Here is a 17480-nt window from a genome sequence, read left to right as displayed (position 1 = left end):
TGGGGTGGACAACTGCTATTGATAATCCACTCTCATACGGAGATGCATTGACATTATAAACCTTCCTATGTTTCCATGGAAGATCTCTACCTATAGCTGCACCAGCTCTTTACGTGAAAACATAGAGAAAGCATTCAAATCATGTGAAGACTCGTAGCACTGAAGTATCTGAAACTATTTTATGAAAATATTAAATATTCTAATGAGATAAGACTGTGTAGTAACTGAACTGGTTCAGAAGGTGCTCGATGTACTCATGTATGCAAGGCAGCGTTCCACAACATCTATGTGAAGATCTCTGTCAATCCAAAATTAACTTGAGTTTTAACAAGGACTGAAAAATGAAAACAACTAATTAAAGGGAAAGGAAAAAAGTAGCAGCTTCTTAACTTTTAGATTCTACAGCTATGATCACAAACAAGTAGCTGAATTCAGTCACCGATCTTACATTTCAAAACACTTATATGTCAATAGCTGAAGACAAAAGAAGTAAGGTGAAGAAAATAATTAACCGAGTCAATACATTACTGCTATACAGAAATACAACATACAAGAAAAAGAAATCACATTAGCAAGAAGAACACATGGAGGAGGATGAGGAATGGTGCATACAGATGCAGACAGAGACACAGACACAGAGTTCTTGTTAGCAGCAAGAGTAGAGCCAGGCAGACCTGAGCCAGGATGATCTGACTTTTATTAACAGGTCTGAATTTATAGGTTTACAGATATGGGCCTGGACCAAGAGGTTAGACAGGATGTTTTTTCAAAAATTGTTATTCCAAACACAGCACACTCATGTTGTGACTGTTTTCAGTCACATTCCCATGCATACCTTGTGGGCAGTATTCTGATACACTCATTCACACACACGGGCCCAACATTCACACAGCACACATACAGTTGCGGTTTTCCGGCCCAAGATACCATTCTCACTGGCCTGGGCTATCACTCCTTACACTTATAAAAAACATACTTCTGTATAGCCTGTCCAAGGCCCTTTAGCTGGAACTGCACATCCTGCCGTTCCCACAGAGAAGACCTAGTGCTTTTCCTGAAATATTGTATCAACTTCTCTATGTGAATCTTATTTGGGAGCACAATGGCTTTTAAGGCAAACTTTTCTCATATATTGATAGTTTGGGGATATTGATTTTCTTCATTAAGTCAGAGCTACAATCTACAGGACTAACAAAAGAATTCATGGTACTTTGTCCAATTTTCAACTGATTATCATCCACTCCAAGCAAAGCTGTAGTAAGCAAAAAATTAACTGACTCATTCAAAACCAGAACAAAATGCTTTTCTATCAAAACCTAAAATGTCCTTCTCTGGGAACACAGTTACAAATTTAAGCAAGGAACTTATTTATCCAGGATCTACTCAGCATAGGACTTATTTCATATATTATTGTTTACTTGAAGTAAATAAATTTAAGAATTCCTAATAATCAAGTCTGTTCTTACTGGGCTCTACTTGGCTTGTATCCAAAAAAATCCTAATTTAGTTTGAGTGTCACAACTCTTTTTAAAAACTCATGCAAGTCTGACCTGTATCTCATATAGAAAAGACAACTTTGCTGCAATCATTTAGCATTATCAGCACGAGGGAACTATTCAGGTTCAAAAAATGGCACTGATGTATATAGAGGGGTGGTTCTACAACAACTGTTATAATTTCAGTAATAAGCAACTGTGCATAAAACAAGAAGGCCCACTGCACCCTGGAATGGACACTGCGGTGACACTGTTAAGTTGGGTCAGGTTAATGTCAATGCAGACCACGCACTTCACTGCAGGGATGGTGACAAGACCGCTTGCTCTTCTGCATTGTCACTTATAACATCTAACATCTGGCCTTCTCTAACTTGCAGCTTCAATTGCACCTCCAATGAGGCCAAGGGCAACATTTCTCACAGAGTTTGAGGTGATCTGTACCATGGGCAATAGAGATCTCCAGGATGGCCTGTGAGGCACGAGAGGCTCAAGTGCTCCTCTCAGCTTAGCGCTCTTTCTCCAGTACATCTCAAGAAGCTTTTGGTTTGAGGGTACCAAACCTGCCCACAGACTTCAGCAGGCTTGCAATGAGGAAGACCCTAAGCATTTGGGAGGGTATTCAGGGATGTATCCTTGTGTACTTCCTCTGATCTTCCTTTATTGCTCAAGTATCTGCTCCTGGACAAAAGGCAGGATATCTTTTTAGGTGGTCCCTGGTCTGACACAGTATGTGTCTTCTTGCGTTAGGTAGGAGCACTGGCTATAATCTGACATAAGAATTCAGAAAAAGAATGAGGCAACATCAGTTTTCCTACATTTTTTTCCTTCTTTTTTTTTTCTGTTATTCCAAGGAGTGCAAGTAACTCACTATTTTTAAGAAGTCAATAAAGACTGTCATGTCCTTGCAAGTAAATGAATGACATTTAGACTTTCCACTATACAAGTTTGAATATCTAATTGATTTTATGCTGGAGAATTTAGTTTAGGCAAGCAGTACCACTAAAGTCTCATGCATCAAAACAAGACAGACTTTGGTTTGAGATGTCCTGAAAAACAGAGTGAAACTGTGTGTCTAAACTCTTCAAGTACACTTGGATTGCTTGACCTTGTAGGAAGCCCTCTGAGAGCTACTTCTGTCACCCAGGGAAGTGCAGCACAGAGTGAGGCTATGGTTTCCTCAAGCGTGGCCTCCTCTTTGCTGTACAGTTCTGTATGAATTATAAAAATTATCTCAGGAATGAAAATACAGATTAAAAACTGGGGCCAAGATGTTCTCAGAACAAGAGCATTAACAACAGAGCAGCAGCTAGCAAAGTTGACAAACTTTCTGCCATCAGAAAAAAGCAGTGCAGAGACTCCTCAGACAGAATCATAGGATCGTTTTGTTTGGAAGAGACCCTCAAGACCATTGAGTCCAACCACAACCTAACTCTGGCACTAAAGCAAGTCCCCAAGAACCTCATCTACTTTAAAACACCTTCAGGAATGGTGACTCAACCACTTCCCTGGGCAGCCTACTCCAGTGCTTCAAAACCCCTTCCATTAAGAAATCTTTCCTAATATCCAATCTAAGCTTCCCCTGGTGCAACTTGAGGACATTTCCTCTTGTCCTAGATAGCAAACTCCCTGGGGAAATAAGGTGGACAGTGGCTGAAGAATTTGTTCAGACCTTGGGCACATCTGAACAGAACTGGCCTCAGCCACGCCGGTGACTCCAGGCAGCCATGAAGAACTACAGCTTCCAGCCCAATACTCAACTGCAGCTCTCACTCATCCTGGGGAAGGAGCATCCAAGAGATTTCTGCCACTGAATGCTAAACCTAAATCCCACATTCGCAAACTGTAAAGAAGAAGTTGGACTGGATCCCAGTTTGTAGTAAACTCATGCTTAAACCCCTGTGAGGCAACCACAGGTAATCCATTGGGAAGAGAAATATCTACGCAGGTAATGTCTCATTGCTTGTTGGAAAGTAGCTTTGAAACCTGGATTTGAACCATCCTTCTCTTACGTGTTGGTGTGATCTAAAAGCAAAAAAATCAAAAAGCAAATTGACTTATTATTACAAATTCTAATTAAACTGGAAATTGATAGACAACTTACTGACTTGTAGAGCCTAAATTCTGTTCCTGTGCATTCTCACAATGACAGTCCAGCTACTTTCTTTAACCGACCAGTCTGCAGTTCAACTTAAGCATCTGATTTAATTCTGAATTTTCAGATTAATTTTATCTTTTCTTACTGATGTTCTGTCATTTGACTGGACTTTCTCAGCCAGCTTATTAAGGAGAGAGTTTTACTCGAGTTTTAAATTATTACAGCATTGTTCCCTGGGACTATGTGCTGATAATGCTATGCAACTTCTGTAACCATTTTTTTTAGATACTAACAAAAGCAACAATTTTATCTGAAGAGCACAAATAAGTCTGAGGTGACCAACAAAACAAAACAACATTTTATTAACTTAAATATTCTACAAAGTCAACACAATAACAATGGGTTGACTGAAAAACACATCAGTCAATAAAGCAACAATAATAATTTCAAATCACTCAGGGAAAAATATGTTTATCTGTGCCTGCTTTTAAGAGTGGAAACTAATTTAGCCCAATTTCAGAGGGGAATAAATGACCTTTTGCCAGAGCCACCATAGCGAAATTGTATTTACTTTCTGACTTCTAACATGATGGCAAAACCCAGAATCCCATACAGCATGTGAGTGCAGAGTCTCATCAAACAGAGATCAAGCAGAGGATCTTCTATATAAGCAATGTTAGTCCTTTTCAGAGGTATATATATTTATAACAAAACTGATTTTATCAGGAAAAGAACACAGAGCAGGATGAATGAATGTGCTAGCTCAAATCCACAATAAGGTGTGCTTCTGCATTTTGAATGAATTGCAAGTGGCAGGTCAGTTTTACCAAACAAGAAGGGAGTCACAGGCGTTAAATCTCAGGAAAGCACAGGTTATTATTGCCAGATCAATACATGATAAATAACAGTGTATCCCACACAGACCATGTATCTTAAATCAGCCCTGGCAAACTATGTCTGTTGAAGCAGAGCTAAAAATGACATTGAAATTTTTCATGCAGCTTGTACTTCAGAGTGAATCCATTCAAGCTGAGGAGACACAAAGCAGGAGCGAATCCTCTCAGAGAAACTGCTCTTATCTAGCAGCAGCATTCCCGTTTTGCCAGGGCTGAGGGCATTTTTAATGCATCTAACCAGCAGTGTCACTCAGGCATCCCTTCCCACATATCTTGAGTCCTAATTTGACAAGTACGCGAGGCATAACATACAGAAGCGAAATCACGACAGCTTTATATCCCGTGCCCTGCTCATCTCTCCAGACAACTCCACTTGTGCTTTCAGTGACTAGTTTCCAAACTTTTCTGACAAATGAGTCACTACCCATCCACCCCTGCTTCTTTTGGCAGAAAAAAAAAAAAAGCCTTATGCAATTTCCAACACACCGAGAGACAGCGACACAGCTGTGCAAATGGCCCTTGCTGGCAGGTTGCTGTGGAGGGAGAGCATGGGACCAGCGTACAGACTCACGCACCGGCCTTTCCCAGATTGCAGTGACTGCAGAGCACCCCCAGGGACCCCCACCTCAATCAGAGGGAAAGGGCTGGCTCCCCAGGACTCACTGGGTCTGGTGTTTGGGTGCTGAGAAAGGCTCACCCATTGCAAGTCGGGGTCTCACAGAGCTGGAGATGCAGGAGACCAGGCCTCAGCACCACAGCTCCCATTCCTGGGCACAAAATACTCTCAAAAAATGTCTGAGAGTCGCCATTAACACAATACCACTCCTAACAATTATCTCATGCATCGGAAGAAACAACTTTTAAATATTTTCCCTGAATACTTGAAGGAACCATCTCCTAAATACCACCTTCTCTTTCAACCTCCGATTTTACCCATTTTGCACCTGACTCCATAACCACCTCACCCCGCCTGACTCCAGTTTTCCAACCTTCATTCCCTCCCCGATTTGTCTTCTCTATTATCAGTGTGCTTCTGCTTAGTCTCATTTAAAAACTAAGTTTTCATGACAGCTAATTAAAGTACCTTGATCTAAGCTTGTTCTATTGAAAAAGAAGTAAATGGCATTAAGCACACTTGCAATTTCTTGTGCAAAGTATAAACTGAACTGAAATACACCTCCAAGGATTTCGAAGCCACTGCAGTTCCTTGTCATATTATACTGATAGTAGCCCTATCAGCTAATTAAACATTTTACCCTCTTTGAAAATGTGTCCCCTTTTTTTTTTTTGCTTTGTTTTCTCAGACACAAAGTTCTGATTTTTCTAGTAGCACCTGATATTTTCTGGAAGACATCTCCTCCAGACAGACATTCTGGAAACAGCAGCAATAATTTCTGACCTATTATGGGCAAATCAGCAGTACTAAATAATCTTCAAAACACTTCTGTGCATGGTGCAAAATGTATATAAGCTGCTAGAGCCAGTTATTGACAAAATTATCTACCTTCTGGTGCCATTACACAGAACAGCCTAATAAGCATAATTACAGTAATTATGCAGAGTACAGCACAAACAAAAACAAAATTATATGCTGCTTCACATTGGCACTCTGTCAGCCAAATTCATTTTCACATTTACAGCATTGCAAATATGGACAACATTATTAAAGTAGAATTTTAACATAATTATAAGTACCGACTCCACATTAAATTGGTGGTTTCCATCTTCAGTATGTTGTAGGTAGCTGCTGTGATGTCATTTTGGTGGTACACTAAACCACCTGAAGTCTAACAACATGTAAGACTATCTCCACTTTTCTTTCAACGGCATCACTGGAAGTTAAATATTACAGCATCTGTAATCACCTGCTGCCTTCAAACTGGCAGCCCTTGCTTTACACAGCACAAGGAGCTGGTAGGAATTACCGAAGAAGAAATCTTGACTTTGGGACCAAACAAGACCAAAATCACATCTTCAGGTAATTCCGAAAAGAAATTAAAATTTAAAATATACTTTTTAATCTCCCCCCCCGCCCCCCAAAAAAAAAAAAAAAAAGTCTCAAGAAAATATCCTAAGCACTATTAATTTCAATTATTTTTAAGCAAAATGAAACCTTGGATCCCAAGCTCTGAGAGAGGAACAACCTGCACGAGCCCAACTGTTTCCAGAACCTACATCCCTCTACACCCTCTGATAAAATTTCAAGCTACCGTTATTTTAAGCATGTGGTTATACAAAAGGAGAACCCCTGTTGGGACACAAGACTGCTCCAACTTTCGGGTTGCCACTTTGGCCAGTGGTTTGCTGCTGGGAGCCATACTGGACTTTATCCTCCTGCCAGCCCCATCAGCTGGGCAAGGCTCCAGGGCAAGGACAAGAGGCAGCCAAGGTTTGCTGGCAAGCATTTTAGGGGTCAGTGTTGAAGGTACCTGCCAAAGGCTCATAAGGCCCCAGCAATAAGACACTGCTGTTGCTGAAGGAGCATCCAGAACCTGTCTAGAAAAGCACTAAGTGGTTATAGTGCTGGCATGGGACTGTAAGTGGCGAGTTATTCTCAGCACAAAATACCTGCACTTGGAAACTCAGTAGCTGGAAGAGGAAGAATAAAGGATGGTTCAGTTTAAAGCCTCCAAGAACAGAAGCTTAATACCAGCAGCAACTATAGGAGTCTGTTTCACCTAACTAGTTGGATACCAGCTCTTTTGATACTTGGGAGCAGAAAAGGGGAGCAAGAAGGATCATTGCAAGCAAGCTGCTGAGGAAAGCAAAATTCCGAATATTTTGTTAAAGGACTAAATTAGAAGAATATTCTTCTACATTGACACATTAATGATGTTGTTCTTCAGCTCAGAGCAGATAGCCTGGCAGACATTAAAACTGAGACCACCAGGAAACGCAGAGCAAGAGAGGGTCAGCAAAGATTGCAAATGTGAGAGGAAACCATGAAGCCCTGCCATGGGTCAGCAGGTCAGCAGAGACAGGGCGAGGTTCAGACATGCCCAGACAAATCAAGCAGGGGAGGGCCACTGACCTGTCCTTGAAGGTCCCCAGGTTTTAAGAACCGCATGAGCAGAAAAGCACTCTTTATTTCTAGACGTACCTCCAGTCATCCTTGGTTCTCGTTCTAAGAGTGAAAGCTAAAATGCTAATATTTCTTAAAGAAACAAGGATCTTGGTGTCTGCACCCATGCCTGTTTGTCTTTTGTTTAGGTGTCTCTTGCCCGACCTTTTGTGAGCCCATTGGCCAATTTTCATCTAATAAGACAGGCAAGAAGTCTCAAAGACATTCAGTTCCTACACATTTCCGGAAAACAGGGTGTGGGTGGAAGAGAAAGACCTCATTAATGCCGCCTGTGGGGGAAAGGCTGCCGAACAAACTCCCACCTCTTCAGAAATCAGATTGCACATGACAGAGAGAAAGCAAGCAGTTATGAATATCTCGAGTGTGGGCAAGACTTCAGTCAGCACTCACACCTTAGTAGGCTGCAGAGTACCTAGACACAAAGCCCAGAGCCACAGGAATCCAAATTTCCTCTTTCATCTGATTTTCAATCTTACTATTTGGGATAATTCCATCTTTTTTAGTTTCAGGACCTGAAACGAGAAGGGGACCAGATGTGCTTGAGGTCTAAGTGTGCACATCTGTGAGCTCACATAAGCTTCACGTGGGAAGGAAACAGGCCTCAAGTAACACACAAAATTAGTCCTGTATTTTTAACTGTCCTGAGATTGGGAAATTGCCATCTGTTAATTGCTGATATTGATGACCATTGATAAAACCGATGGAGCCCTGGCTGTTGAGTGGACTGTACTATACAGGCAGGGCAACAGCTTACAGGAAAGGAAAGGAGAGACAGCATTTGGTTACCATAAAACAACTTACAAATAAGCTGAAAGCTTTATAATCAGAGTTGTGGTTGTGGTTCACATATCAGATAAATATTCTGCTTCTGTGTGGAGATGTTATCCAGCTGAATAGACCAGTTTTGATTCTTTGACAAAACTATCTATTTAATCTAATTTAGAATCAAATAGCAGCCAATTTCTTATTAACTTCTTCACTGTGAATATGGATTTGTTTTTATATGTTAGCATGTTGCTATCTATGTAGTTTCCAACTGGATCTCCACCAGGTGCAGGAACTCACGCCTTCACTTTTCCTGGCAGAAAATCTCCTACAACTCCCCTAAAGTTCAAGTCTCAATTCTCGCACTCCTACAGCACTCTGACTATGTGAAGGTCTTCAAGTTGCCACTTAGGAGCTATGGCAACCACTTGAAGAAAATGACCTGAAGCAGTTTTTCAAACATCTACTTTCTTTATCTCACATTTATTTTAATCTAAATTTCTAGAGAAACCAAATACAAAAAGATAAAAATATTTTAAGTAGGGCAGATGATATTTTAACTTAATTTCTTTGATCAGAAGGTTTTAAAAAATGTGTCCATTTCAAAAGAAAAATTTCCACTGTAGATACTTGGAAAATAAAATGCTTTACATTGAACAGTTTCAGCTTCTGTCTTAGAGTAATAATATTTAATTTCTGTATCTGATTTATTTTGTGGGAATGTTCTGTCCATTTTACTTTATCCCATGATGTTGTTAGATTGAATTGATTTTAAGCTTAGATCAAGCCACCATCCTAATAGGTTTGTTTATCCTTTTGGCCACGCTCCAGAACACAGTGCCAAAATTGCTGAGTCAGCATAACACCTATCAGCTCCCAAAAACCAACGCAGCCACAACAGTCCAGCACTGCACCTGGGCCAGGTGAGATGAAACACGCCAACATGGTGCTCACAGTGTTCTCACAGCTCCCACTCTGCAGCAAATGCGACAATCGCCAACAACTGGCTCGGGCACTTCTGCATTTGCAGAACAGAACAGAGAGGTGTTTCTTTTGGAGTAAGAAAAACGTATTAAAAAAAAAAAAACCACATAAATAACAAACAAACAAACAAAAAACCCACCACAATACGCAGCACTGTGTTTGAACTAGATGAAATTAGCTCTCTGCTGACCCCTGTAGGCAATTGAGTCCAATACTGAGAGACTCAAAAACTAAAGCGTGAGAGTTTCACTCACACACCCGATGCCTAGTGCTACATGCCTGTCTATAGGCACCTGCATTTTCAGCCTTAAAGCTCCTCTGGCCCTTGAAGTTCAGACCCTGAGCATGCCCACACAGTGCTGAGCAGACAGGGACTAGCCCAAACCTGGCCTACCACCAGGGTCTACAAATGTCGGCATTTGTCCATTCACGTGCCTCACTTCTGCCATTCGCAGGCGATGCTACCAGGGTCACTTGAGGATCCATCAGCCCACAGGGGTCAGGGACACAGCAGACACTGATTACATCCAGGGCAAAGGAGGATCGCACAAGGACGCCAGTTGGAAGCTGCCATTCCACGTTAGGTCCTGCACAAGACGGATTAGCCCAAGCTTCTTCCCTACACACCAAGCAGACAGTGACAGTCGGGTGATGCATCACTGAGAGACAATCACTGGATTTCATGCTGGCCAAGAAGGAATTTTCCTAATCAGCCTGATGAAGAGAGACTGGAATCTTGTCTGTCACAAGATTACTCCGAAATGCAAGTCACGTATGGCCAAGGGCCAATCTTTCACAGTTTGCATGGTGGCAGGTTGATAAATCTCAAGTCATGGTCAGTCCCTGGGAGGAAAGCTGTCTCAAAGTTGCACGGGACTTTGTTTTTCAGGAGAAGAGCAAAAAGCTGAGAATCTTGAGGAGCTCAGTTTGATTCAGTAGAGGGAAACCCTTTTTGGATTCTTCTTCAGTTACCCCTACAGGACACCTGGGTTCTGCTGGCTGCTCCTGTTCCCATGAGAAGGTCCTAACTACAGAGTAAACACTTGTTCTGGGTTCATGGAATCACTGATTGGTTGAGGATGGAAGGCAGATCATGTAGGCCAAGCCTATGCTCAGAGCAGCGTCAGCAAGAGGCAGTTGCTCAGGGCTGTGTCCAATCAGTTTTTTGGTATCTCCAAAGACAGAGATTCCACAACCTCCCTGGAAAACCTGTGCCAGTGTTGGATCACCCTATAAAATAAAATAAAATAAAATAAAATAAAATAAAACATAAAATGAAATAAAATAAATTTTCTTATGTTTAAATGGAATTTCCTGTATTTGAGTTTGTGCCTCTCATCCTGTCACTGGGCATCAATTAGAAGAGTCTGGCTCCATCTTTTTTACACACCCCATCAGGTATTTAGGCACATTGATGAGGTCCAACTCTGAGCCTTCTCCGGGCTGAGCAGTCTCAGCTTTCTCAGGCTCTCCTGAGAGATGTTCCAGTCCCTTAATCATCTTCACAGTGGAGTCTCTCCAGTATGTCCATGTCTCCTCTTGCATTGAGGAGCCCAGAACTGGACCCAGCACTCCAGGTGTGTCTCACCAAGTGCTGAGCAGAGGGGAAGGTTCATCTCCCTCACCTTGCTGGCAATACTTTGTCTAATGCAGCCCAGGACACCACTGGCCTTCTTTGCCACAAGGGCAGATTGCTGGTTCACATCCGACTTGATGTTTACCAGAACCCCCAGGTCTTTAATGCAAACTTGCTTTCCAGCCAGCAGGTGCTGGTGCCTGAGGTTATTCCTCCCCATGGGCAGGACTTGGCCTTTCCCTTTGTTAAATTTCATGAGGCTCCTGCCGGTCAATTTCTCCAACCTGTCAAGGTCTCTCAGAACAGCAGCACAACCAGCTGGAGTATCAACCACTCCTCCCAGTTTTGTAGTGTCTGCAAACTGACTACACTTGGGTACATATGTCTCCTTCTTGAAGCAGTTCCAATGCATTAGTCAGTCACCTGAAAGCACCATAATAATTTCTTTCTGGACAGAATATCAGTATTTACCTGTCTTTTAGCAGAAAGGTATGATTTTTGCCTAGGGGTACATTTTCCTATAAAGTCCAACATTAAAAGAAGCAGTGTTACTATAAAACCTGTACCAATATGTTTAATAAAATATGCCATCTCTCCCTAAAATGTCACACCTCTTATTAGACAAAATTGTTGCTACTAGTACTACTGCTATTGCTACTATAAAATTTCAGTCTTCCTATTTGGGTTTTAAGAAGAGGTTTTACAGATTCTTTGCCAGTAGTTAAAAACCGCTGCCTCTTACCTCTGCATACTTGAATAGATTGCTTCATATATTCTGTTAAATTACTATTAATCACATTTATTACTTGAAGATTTAAGCCTTCATTTGAGACACCCATATAGGAAGTAAGGAGGTACACACTGTTGGAGGGGCACATTGCTGAGCTGTCTACTTGTTCCATTAACCAAAGTCTCAAAGGAAAGATCTCCACCAAAACAGTTCTCACCAGGCAACGATCTCCCTCTAACGTCTGAAAAGCATTTCTTATTTAACAATGCCAGATAATTAAATAATCAGAGAAGCATATGCCTATAGAGAATCAGAGAAGTATACGCCTGTGGAGACTGTTCAGTCCCAGGCACAAATGTGAGAATGAGTTTTTTTCCTTTAATTAGTGTCAAAGCTCATTTCCTCCTTAACTCTTTATCTTACTGCCCATTTGAATTTCTCAGAAGCATTCGACTCTAAGAAAAGCCGTGTTTCAAATACTTGCACCTTTGCTGATGCTCAGATTAGATCTCCCTGCAGAGCAAAGCATTCCCCAGAACAGCTCTGCTTAGCAGGAGGTGGGGCTCAGTATTTGTGTGAATCAATCCAGACCGTTTCAGGGTCACTTTTAGCAAAGGAAAGCCTGCCTGTTAAGACCAGATAAGAGTGAGGTCATTGATTTATTTTTTCCTCATTATCTGGCAAGGTTTCAGTTGAAGCCTAAACTCATTATCTCTGTGGAAATACAAACATAAGTTGGTCCCTTGAAGCAAGTTAATTTAGTTTGAAAACAGTTAGGGAGTTACCTTCTGAATTCAATTAGCTAATAACTCCTGACGGGTAAAGGCCAAGGCACCATGCTGGTTTAAGTTAAATGCAATTCCAGGTAACATCAGAGGAGCACTTTTCCCCTTCTGAATCATCGCTGCAGCTTCTGGCCACCACCTCCAAATTCTCCATCAATAACAGAGCAAATTTATGCCAGAAGGGAACACTTTTGGGGATGAGAACAGCAGCAGTACTTTGAGCCACAGCTCCTTCAAAGTCTTCCCTTTGTGCAGGAAGGAAATTGGCAGGGGAAGACCTCGCCCCTTCCAACCACACCGGATAAAGCCCCTCTACTGACCTACATTAATCAGAATAATGTGTACACAAAAATCCAAATCCCTCCCTGCAGCAAAGTTGCACCCAAAACCAGGATCCATTTTCTATTTCCAGATGTAGAGAGGTTTCTTGCAAGGCCTCATGCCACAGGAGAGCCTACGTTTCTGCAGGACATAGGACACTTCCAGATCACTCGTGGGCCGCAGAGGCTGCTTCAGGCTGTGCTGGGAAAACATTTCCAGCTTAACGGCCAAGTTAGAAAATAACACTATGATAGAAACACTGACAAGCTTGATCACAATACAATAACTGTTGGTATCACTCTAATGAAAGGGAAGTAAACGGTGCAAGGGCGGCACATTGTAATTGTTCTCTCTAGGAAATGCCAGGCTCTGAACTACCCCAGGCAATCACCAGCTACAAGCAGCTCCCTCTTAGAGAAACAATTTCTCATGTTACAATGCGAAAGCAAATTTCTTGCCAGTTTTAGCTCAAGTCATTAGCTGGATTGTAATTCTTGTGGGTTTTTATTCCAAACTGATTTCCACCTTAATTTGTTTTGGAGCACCTGATTAAATTTACCCTCCCTGAAGAAACAGGCATTCAATTTAACTCCAGGTCAACATCATCAATGTAGCAAAATACAGGTCTCGTGGTTGTACTTTTAGCTATAGAGTAATTTTTACGCTATTTTACAGTGGCATGCTCTAACCAATGACAGTATATTGGTTTGCTCCTGCACGCCTGTGTTATACACAAGCCCAGAAAGCAGTTAGAACAATAAATTGTGCAACGCAAAAGGTGGCACAGTCACTCCTCAGAGAACTACAAAACATTGAATTACAATATGAGGAAAGCCATATATCACCCATTGCTCAACACAGGTTACCTTTCCCAAGTGACTCTTTTCATCCCACCAAGACGCACCACAGCATGACATGCAAAGTGCAGCACAATTATTCATTTTATTTACTCGTCCCACAAGGACCTGAATTCAATACCCAAAAGCATGGGTGTCTCTTTGGTTCATTACAATAGTCCTCAGGGCTCTTTCCTCCTCAGGTGGCTGCATCAGTGAAACCTTCTGGATAATTTCTCTTCTGAGACTCCAAGTGGACACCCAGGCTACGTATAAATTCTTTAAGTAGAGATCAAGTCTCAAGACCCTGTGCATCTCCGGGGTATTTTATGTGCCTTTCTCCCAGACTGATTCTTCATAAAAACATTGTGCAGAAGAATTATATCAAATCAGATAAAAGGTCCACTTTGTGCAGTATCCCTCCACTGGCAGGAGTCAGCAGGAGATACCAAGGGAAACAACTTTTGAAAGGAGTAACCACACAGACATTTTCTCCGCTGTGTCCTCCCCACAGCCAGCAGCCTGCCACGCAGACAGTTCTGCAGGCTGGAATGTCATCTTGCTGCCTAATAACCCCTGGCAGATTTTTTTTTTTTCCATTAGTTTGTCGGGTCGGTTTTGAGCCCGTCTAACTTCTTGACGCTCGGCAGATATTGTGAGCCTGGTTGCAGCTTAATCACACACCACAAGGACCAAGATTTTTGCTGTTGTTTGCTTAAGCCACTACCCAGTAATTCTACCTGATGTGCCTTGTTATTGTTCTGGGAGAAACGCAAATAATCATTTGCTACTTATTTTCTCCGTGCCACTCATGATTTTAAACACCACTATTGCATGCCTTTCTACCTTCTCTTTTTCCATCTAAAGAGTCTGTTTAATCAATCTCAATTCAGAAGCCATTCTGTATTTCTGAAAACACTTGTCAGGTTTCTCTGTCCTTTTCAGGCTCTGCACTAGCTTTTCTTAGACAGGAATACCAGAACAGCATGCAGTAATCAAGAGGTGAATGCACAGATTATTTTGTTTTCTGTGTCTTCCCTAGTAATTTCTGACAATCTATTTGCTTCTTTGAGCATTGCTCTCCCTTGTGCCAACATTTCTTAGGATTACTGACAGCCAGTCTGAGTTCTCTTACCTGAGTGGTAAGAGGTAGTTTAAAGCCCATCTTCAGCATCATACAGTCAGGTTTGTTTTTTCCCATGTGCATTATTTTGTGCTTATTGGCACCGAATGTGGGCTGTCATTTTATTGCAGTGCCACTCAGTATTGTGAGATTCTTCCACATTTTTAAAAGTAGATTTTTATTTTTCCTGTCCTGAATAACTCGGTTTAAGAAACATTCAGCACATTACTATTTAACACATTTTCCAGGCCACATATGAATATGCCAGACACCGCAGATCTTAGCACAGATCCCTGTGGGATTCCACTTGTTATCTCCTACTGAAATACCTGTCTATTCCTACTTCTCACACCAGTTCCAGAGGGGATGTTTCCCTTCATCCTGCTACAGTTTTACTTCTTTAGTATCTTCCGACTGAGGAGCTTACCAAAAGCTTTCAGAAAACCTAAGCACACCGTATCAACCAAATCACCCTAATCCACATGCATGTCAGTGCTTCAGATGAACAGCAGCGGATTTCTTTCAGACACAATACCTCTTGACAAAAGACGCGTTGACACCTTTCCGAAGTCTTTTATTAAAAATTGGCGTCAAATTGCCATTTTCCCTTTCTGCAGTCCTTTAGTACAGTGAATTTGGGGGGAGGATGTGTGGGGGTTCTCCTGCTCTGAAAGTTGGCTGAATCAGAGTACGCTGGGGTTGCAATGACCTAAAGTCCCTCCAGCACTAACCATGCAAACAAGGCACCACTTGCTCGTCTGACTGATGCAGAACACCCCTTCTTCTCCTGGGGATTCCCTGTTTGGTAGCTTCAACAAGCAGCCACCCATGCTGGTTACAGCAGTAGTCTCCCTCCCTGTCACAACACTTTCCAAGCCTACCCAAAGGCACCCATGAACACTCCTGTTTTTTTTTTCCCCCTCAGGTGCTCAGTTCTGTTGCCTGTTTCCACTCCTTTAATGCCCTAAACACCCCCCAGCAGAATAACCTTCCCCTCAGTAGCCAGGCCTCTCCTACAGCCAGGCCGCCCTGGCCTTGCCAACTCAGGCCCTTATGGAGCTCACCTGGAGAGTCTGCAGATCTGGTTTTGTAGGGGTGAGGCCCCTGCCTTTCTCAGCCCCCCTCTGAGGAACATTACCTGACAAGCTGTCTTTTAAGAAGGGCTAACAAAAGCACAATTTACAATTCATATGGGTCGCCCAGTGCTGAAAATTTTGAACAGACACAACCATGCTGGCCCTTCCCTTTACAATTCTAGGAGGTTAATCATCTTAGTGTTACAGCTACTCATCTAAAGCCTGAGACATTAATTAAATTAATGCCAGTGATGAAGTTCGTCTAATAACATCCAGCTATTTGTCAACAGATCTGATAGTTACTCTAAATTGTTGGTGTTATTCCAAATAAAATTTAACTATGCAAACATACTTAGTTCTTTCTAATTTTACTTTTTTTTATGTTAATGGCCTTATTCTTATCTTATTCTTACCCTTTTCAGATTTTTCATTCAGTGCCTTGAAAAATGTAAATGTGCAAGTTTCAGTGGCAACTTAGCTTTTCCGAGTATGTCACAAGTTCTTAGAGCTTTATACACACAATCAATGAAAAATCCACTGGGATCTTAGGCACTGCTTTGCATGTATGAGGTGCTATCTGTAAAATAATTCAATCAGAAAATTCATTACAAAATGTGAGAAATGGCCCAGAACCTCCAGTCTAGTGTACGCAGAAGTTTATGAAGTGGTGTAAAGGGAAAATTGTTTCCAGAAGGCATCAGACAGATAAGATAGCAAAGATAAAGACTTCCAGACAAAAAATATGAAAACAGACCACACAGCGATGCCCCAAAATTATGCCATTATAATTCAGGATAACAAGGCTCTGGTTAACAGGTAGATCTATATCCACTCATGAGAAGCAAGTCTGGGGATTAAAAATGTTCCTGTCTCTGAAAACAGATACTATGAAGTGTGTTAATATTAATGAAATATTCTCCGCTAAAGAGGTAAAACCTTCCAGTGGAAAAAAAACAATTAATTTGACTTTTCTCAAATGTGTGTACATGCACATAAAGACAGCCATATGAGCTCATGGAGCACTGTGAAAAAACATGCTTTGAGCTTTGCTGTATTTTTAATATTGAAAAGTGAAAGAGATAAGGTGGCACTACTTTCATGTGGTGAAACATCTTCAAACATTTCATTTCAGATGAAATGTCTTTTCAACAGGACCATTTATGTCACTGGGGCTACAGTATGTACCACTAGGCAGTAGCTGGTATCATTTACTGCAAAATTAAGTGTACAAAAAAAAAATCTCCCTCTGCAGCACTCCAGATGCCAGGACACATGTGTGATGAACTTTTCATTACTTTGACTCATAAAGGAAAACACAGCAGCCTTAGATCCCAAACCCAATCATATTAGGACAATCACTGCACAGAAGCAGAGTTTGAATTAGCCATTTCCAACTAATTAAAACCTAACTGCCATAGCAATGTTTCCAGATCTGCATGCTTCACTAATGCTTCATTTTTTCCAGTAATGTTTATTTCATTTCATATTTTAGCAATATTTGTGTCTCTTGTTACGTTGCTGATGCCCACACTCAGTTCAGCTTCCTCAGCTCTTTATTCTCTTAATTCTCTCAGGTGCCTGAGTTCGACCTTTCAGAAGTCACATGCCTCCAAATCCAGGCCAGGCCCAGCTGTTTTGAGGTATTTTACCTGGGCAGTGGGGCCCACTGGGCAGAGCAGGAGCAGAGTAATGCCAAACTCCTCCCCATGATGCCT

At 41.7% G+C, this 17480-nt stretch overlaps 1 long non-coding RNA gene across 1 annotated transcript in view; it reads left to right on the top strand.

Annotated features, from left to right (window-relative positions):
- The window catches only part of LOC135580041 (uncharacterized), a 28572-nt gene extending 16919 nt beyond the window's left edge, over positions 1-11653 (top strand). The window contains exon 4 of the long non-coding RNA XR_010474099.1: positions 9774-11653. This is a non-coding gene — a long non-coding RNA (uncharacterized LOC135580041). The remainder of the gene's footprint in view (positions 1-9773) is intronic.
- Positions 11654-17480: the final 5827 nt, after the last annotated feature.

Source organism: Columba livia, chromosome 1 (assembly GCF_036013475.1).
Source record: "Columba livia isolate bColLiv1 breed racing homer chromosome 1, bColLiv1.pat.W.v2, whole genome shotgun sequence".
Taxonomy (NCBI): domain Eukaryota; kingdom Metazoa; phylum Chordata; class Aves; order Columbiformes; family Columbidae; genus Columba; species Columba livia.
The sequence above is the reverse complement of the archived record's forward strand: the minus strand, read 5'-3'. Positions and strand labels throughout refer to the sequence as shown.